Genomic DNA, 7,014 nt, shown 5'->3' with positions numbered 1-7,014 from the left:
CGGGGAAAAATGCTCCCTAAAACCTGCTTCTCGACGAGTAAATTCTCGCAGATACCCGGCCCGCCGAGAAAAATTGGCATCCCTACAAATAGCTCTTCGATATGTACAGATTGTGTTAGGAAAATCTAACTCGCATTTAGGTGAAATCTCTAATCTGAATTGTTATTTTGCAAGCTTTATAAAGTTTTCTATGTTTGGAATTTTGAAAGAGCCATTAGACGCAAATTTATAGAAAATTGAGTTAGCTTTAAAACGAACTTTAAACAAAGTCAATCGGATAACTACAGCTTGAGATATTCACGAAATACTGTTAGTATGAACTTGTAATAGATTTATCTACTTAATTTAATTTGAATTTGATTTTGCACTGAACTTAAAGAATAAAGCTAGTTTTCTTATATTTTTCATGTAACTAAAGATCATTCAAATCAAGTAAATATAGAATTAATTATGACTATATCTTAAAAGGTTGTTTATTGTCGGTTAGAAATTCACTAAAACTAGTATTTTCATATTTTCAAATTTTAAATTAGATATGCTAATTTTTTAAGTGTATTATCTTCTGTTGGGCCAAAAATTGGTATCCAGAGCTTTGGTTGTTTATCTCTGTGCTGATTAAATGGAAAAAAAAATACTCATGGACCGAATATGGTCAAATTGAATTCTCAAAATTATTCAATTTGGAAGACCCTCATGGAAGATATGTTGTATAGCAAGGACTTGTATGATCCTATGGAGGGAGATAAATCCAAAGGTACTAAATCCGATATGCTGAATGGAAGAAGCTGAATCGGAAGGCAGTTGCTTTGATTAGGCAATGGCTTGATCTTAGCGTGTATCCACATGTTGACACCGAAACGAATGTTGAGAAGATGTGGAACAAATTGAAGGAGTTATATGAGAGGAAGAATGTGCAAAACAAAGCATTCTTGATTAGAAAGCTTGTCAATATGAAGTATGTTGAAGGTAAATCAATGCTGGAGCACTTGAGCATTTTTCAAGAGATAGTGAACCAACTGACAAATAATGAAATCACTTTGAATGATAAGTTGCAAGCCTTGTTGTTGTTGAGCTCTTTGCCTGATAGTTGGGAAGTTCTGGTTGTGACACTGACTAACTCAGCTCCAAATGAGAAGTTGACGTTAGCAATGGTTAAAGAGAGCATGTTGAATGAAGAAGCCAGAAGAAGAGAGCGAGGTTTGACTAATGCTTACTCGCAGTCAGAAGCACTTGTTTCAGAGTCACGGGGGAGAAGTCAAAGTAGAAAACCTCACAGTTCTGACAGGTCAGAGAGTCGAAGCAAGTCAAGAGGAAAGTACAAGCCAAGAAAGGAGTTTATTTGTCACCATTGTGGCAAGCCGGGGCATATCAAGAGGTATTGTAGGTTCTTGAAAAGAGAACAATCAAGGAGAAGAAGCGAAGACAAAGGTAAAGATAGTAATAAAGAAACTGCTGCTATTGTTTATGAAGATGTTCTTATCACATATGATGAAAATTATGTGAATCTTGTCTGTGATGATTTCACTTAGATTATGGACTCTGGTGCCTCATGTCATGTCACTCTGAAACGTGAGTTTTTCACTTCTTATACTGCTGGAAATTTTGGCAAGATCAAATTGGGAGATAAAGGAGTGTGTGATATCATTGGTATGGGTGATTTGTGGCTTGAAACCAACATGGGATGCAAGTTGCAGTTGAAGAATGTTAGGCATGCGCCAGATATGCGGTTCAATCTTATTTCAATGAAGGCATTGGATCAAGAAGGGTATTGCACTTCCTTTGGTAGTGAAAAATGCAAGATTACCAAAGGAGCTCTCATTGTTGCTAGAGAAGACAATAGTCTCACTACTCTCTACCGGTTGCAAGCAAAGTTGTGCAAAGAAGATGTGAATGTAGCTGATGATTCCTCTTCTGATTTGTGGCATATACGTCTTGGTCACTTGAGCGAGAAAGGACTAAGCGTCTTGGCCAAGAAGCACTCACTTCCAGTGAAAGGTACAACTTTAAATACTTGCACTCATTGTTTTGTTGGAAAGCATGCTAGAGTATCATTTCATAATTCTAGACCTCATAGGAGATCACATGTTCTAGATTTAGTTCACACTGATGTTTGCACTATGGATGCTAAGGCACTACTTGGTGCATCACATTTTGTTACTTTTATTGATGATTATTCTCGAAAAGTGTGGGCTTTTATTTTGAAATCTAAAGACTAGGTGCTCAGAATCTTCAAACACTTTCATGCAAGTGTTGAAAGAGAAACAGGAAGGAAATTGAAATGTGTTCGAGCAGATAATGGTGGTGAATACAGGGGTCCATTTGAAGAGTATTGTAAAGGACATGGGATCAAGCTTGAGAAGACGGTTCCTAAGACTCATCAACATAATGAAGTTGTAGAGAGAATGAATTGCACTATCAATGATAGAGTCAGGTGTATGCTCTCTCATGCAAAGTTGCCTAAATCCTTTTGGGGTGAAGCGATGAGAACTGCAGTAGATCTGATCAACCTTTCTCCTTCAGTTCCACTTAATGGTGATGTTCCAGAGAAAGTTTGGAGAGGAAAAGATGTCTCCTATAGTCACTTGCGAGTGTTTGGCTGCAGGGCTTTTGTTCACATTCCAAGAGATGAAAGGTCTAAACTTGATGGTAAGTCAAAGTAGTGTATTTTCATGGGTTATGGTCACGAAAACTTTGGTTACAGATTATGGGATCCGGTGAGCAAGAAGATAATTAGAAGCCGAGATGTGATTTTTCTTGAAGACCAAACTATTGAAGACCTTGAGAAGACAGATAAGCCAACAATAATTGTTAGACGTTCTACTGATGATGAACCTGGTCCTTCCACTAGACCTCCTGTTGATGGGGGAGATGTACAAGTTGATAATGATGGTGATGATTTGCATGATGAACCTACACCTCAACCTGAAGTGCCAGATGTTGAAGTTCCACCTGAACCACCAGTTGAGCCTGAACTGAGAAGATCTACTAGAGAGCGTCATCCTTCCCAAAAATACTCTCCTCATGAGTATGTGATGAACACTGAAATTGGAGAGCCGGAGAGCTACCAGGAAGTTATGTCTAATGAGCATAAGGAAGATTGGTTGAAGGCCATGCAAGAAGAAATGAAATCCTTGCATGAGAATCATACTTTTGAATTGGTGAAGTTGCCAAAGGGCAAGAGAGCATTCAAGAATAAATGGGTGTTCAAGTTGAAAGCAGATGAAAATGTCTCACGACCAAGGTACAAAGCTCGATTGATTGTGAAAGGCTTTAAGCAAAAAAAGGTATTGATTTTGAGGAAATTTTCTCTCTAGTTGTGAAGATGTCCTCTATTCGAGTTGTGCTTGGATTGGCAGCTAGCTTGAATTTAGAGGTTGAGCAACTTGATGTGAAGACTGCATTCCTTCACGGTGACATAGATAAAGAAATTTATATGGAGCAACCAGAGGGTTTCGAGGTTAAAGGAAATGAGCACCTTGTATGCAAGTTGAAGAAGAGCTTATATGGGTTGAAGCAAGCGCCAAGGCAGTGGTACACGAAGTTTGATTCCTTCATGGAAGGTCATGGGTATAGTAAGACTTCTTTTGATCATTGTGTCTATGTTAAGAAATTCTCTGATGGTGATTTTATAATTCTCTTGCTTTATGTTGATGACATGTTGATTGTTGGTCATGACACTAAGAAGATTGAAAGTCTTAAGAAAGACTTGAACAGATTCTTTGCTATGAAGGATTTGGGTCCTGCAAAGAAAATTCTTGGCATGAGTATCACTCGTGACAGGAAGAATGGAAAACTGTGGTTGTCGCAGCAGAAGTACATTGAGAAGGTTTTAGAGAGGTTTAGCATGAGTAATTCCAAACCTGTTAGTACTCCACTTGCTAATCATTTCAAGCTGAGTTCGCAGCAATGTCCTACAAGTGAGAAAGAGAAAGCGGAAATGAAGAAGATTCTATATGCATCTGCAGTTGGCAGTTTGATGTATGCTATGGTTTGCACCTTGCTGGATATTGCTCATGCCATTGGAGTTGTTAGTCGGTTTCTCTCTAATCCTGGTAAGGAACACTGGCAAGCAGTGAAGTGGATTCTCAGATACCTTAATGGTACTTCTAGAGTTTGTTTATGCTTTGGGAGTGGCCAACCTGTGTTGGATGGTTACACAGATGCCGATATGGCTGGGGATCTTGATTCAAGAAAGTCTACTTCTGGTTATATGATGACTTTTGCAGGGGGAGCTGTGTCGTGGCAATCTCGACTTCAGAAATGTGTTGCTTTGTCTACTACAGAGGCAGAATACGTTGCTGTTGTTGAAGCTTCTAAGGAACTCTTGTGGATGAAGAAATTTCTACAAGAGTTATGCATCAATCAAGAGAAGTTTGTGTTATTTTGTGACAGTCAGAGTGCTATCCATCTCAGCAAGAATCCAATGTTTCATTCCAGATCGAAGCACATAGAGGTGAGGTATCATTGGATACGTCAAGCGCTTGAGATGAAGTCATATGCACTTGAGAAGATCCATACTGATGATAATAGTTCAGATATGATGACTAAGAGTTTACCTGCAGTGAAGTTTGGTTCCGGTAAAGAGAAGGCGGACTTAGTGGAGCAGTCTATCTCCACTTGAGTTGATGAGGGAGAGATTTGTTAGTGGATCCCCAACCAAGTGGGGCCTACAAGCTTTAAAACAAAAAAAAAAAAAAGAAAGAATAAAGTGGCTAATTGCCACGGGAGAAGAGTGAGAGAAGCTTTCTTTTGAAATTGAAAGCAAAGGAAGCACAAAGCTTCAGCGCCGAAGAAAAGGAATTTGGGGGAAAAGGGCAGTTACATTTTGATCACATTGATTTGGTAAACTTGCTCCATTTCTTATGAAATTTTAGTATGTTATTCCTGGTGTAGAGATGAACATTAGGATATAACTTACTAGCTGTATTGCCTTCTCTTTTGCCTGATTTGAGATACCCACTTTTGTGGAGGGTTTATGTTCATTCCATCAATTTTGATGATGTATTTTGTCGATTGTTGAGATGTCCTAGTGTCACTAGGAAGACTGTTTGTGTACCCATTATTCTAATAGTGGAAGATTTTCTGGACTAGGTCCCGTGGGATTTTTGTCCCTCTTTTGGGAGTTTTCCCACGTTAAAATTCTGGTGTCTGATTATTTAATTTCTGTCATTATATTTGCTGCTTGGAGTATCTTTAGTATTGCCTATTTAATCGCACATGTTGTGGGAAAATTATTTTTTGGTGATTCCGCTGTTAGACAGGTTCTTGTTTTGAACCTTTGTTGAGTTTTTTCCAACATCTTCTAATATTTTATTATGAAGTTAAAATTCAAATTATTATAAATTTATTTTATAGGTTTGGGATGTTCTTTTTTTAGATTCTTTTATGATTCTTTCTAATAGTTTTAGATATTTTTTTTACTTAATTTTCAAATGTTTTTTTTCTTATGTTTTGAAAAATAACATAAAAAATTTAATAGAAAAATATCTAAAATCATAAAAAAATATCTAAAATCTATCAAAAAATCCAAATCATTGAAAAGAATATCTAAAATCAGAGAAAAAAAATATTTGAAATCTAAAGATATTATTTATTTTCATGTATTCCCAAAAAAATATCTAAAACCTCTAAAATTTAAACATTTGAGGTATAAAAATATCCGAATTAATGTCTTCGATTTTAATAATTTGCTTTCATTTACTTTTAATTGTACATTACAAGAAAAACATCTCAAATTTCTAAAGTTTAAACATCTTAAATCCAGATAATTTAAAATTTAATAATTTATTTTCATTTACTTTTAATAATTTGGGTGCATTTTGAATATAATTATAATTAACATTATATGTTAGAGCATATAATTGAAAGAGAATTTTTGTTGTTTGATATGCGGTTGCGGCATCTATTAAAACTTAGAAGTAAAATGTCTTGGTCTTAGCATGATGTTTAACTTGATAACAGTATAATGTGTTCAATGAAGATTTTTCTGTTGTAAATAATTCAGCTACATTGAAAGTGAAAAATATAAAAACTAACTCAAATAGTCAATTTTTTTTTTAAAATAGTTTGATTTTAAAATTCTAAAAATTAGTTCTACACTAAAAGAATATACACTCTCCTACTTCCCTTCACCTCTCTTTTCTTTTCCCTCCACGTCTTTTCCTTAGGTTTGGACGTGTCTTTTTTTATAGGTTTTGAATGTTTTTTTTAGATCATAATTTTAGATATTTCTTTTACTTAGTCTTTAGATATTTTTTTCTTATGTTTTAAAAAATAACATCCAAAACTTAACAAAAAATATCTAAAATCGTTGAAAAGAACATCTAAAATCATAGAAAAAAACATCTAAAATTTTTAAAATTTAAACATATGAAATCTAAAAGTATTATTTGTTTTCATTTACTTCCAAAAAAAACATTTAAAACCTCTAAAATTTAAACATTTGAGGTATAAAATATATTCGAATTGATGCCTTCAATTTTAATAATTTGCTTTTATTTACTTTTAATTGTACATTATAAGAAAAATATTTGAAATCTCTAAAATTTAAAGTAATACTTTTTTTTATCATAATTAAAATTTCTTATTGTGTTCATATTTTGAATCTTTTTTTTTTTAGATTTTAAAAGTTCTTTTACAATTATTTTAGATGTTTCTTTTTATTACGTTTCGAATATTTCTTTTCGTTAGGTTTTAAATTTTTTTGGTTATATTTTAAATGTTTTTTTTTTTATTTTGGAAATTTCTTCTTTCAGATTTTAGAAGTGTCTTTTCAATTGATTTTAGATGATTTTTTAAATTTGTTTACAGCCCAGCTGGCTTTTATTAACTGATACCCGTTAGTTCAGTACAAGTTTAGATTTCGTTCTAATTTATGCTATCTACTTTAGCTGTTAGAGGGTTACATTTTTTTCCGAATTTCTTAATACGTACAATATATATATTTATGAACTTAACGTTTGAGTCTAAGAAGACGTTAACTTTTTGTGCCACAACACAATCATTGTATTGATT

Source organism: Arachis ipaensis, chromosome B10, assembly GCF_000816755.2.
Source record: "Arachis ipaensis cultivar K30076 chromosome B10, Araip1.1, whole genome shotgun sequence".
In the NCBI taxonomy this organism is placed as follows: Eukaryota; Viridiplantae; Streptophyta; class Magnoliopsida; order Fabales; family Fabaceae; genus Arachis; species Arachis ipaensis.
This window is presented reverse-complemented; position numbering follows the sequence as displayed.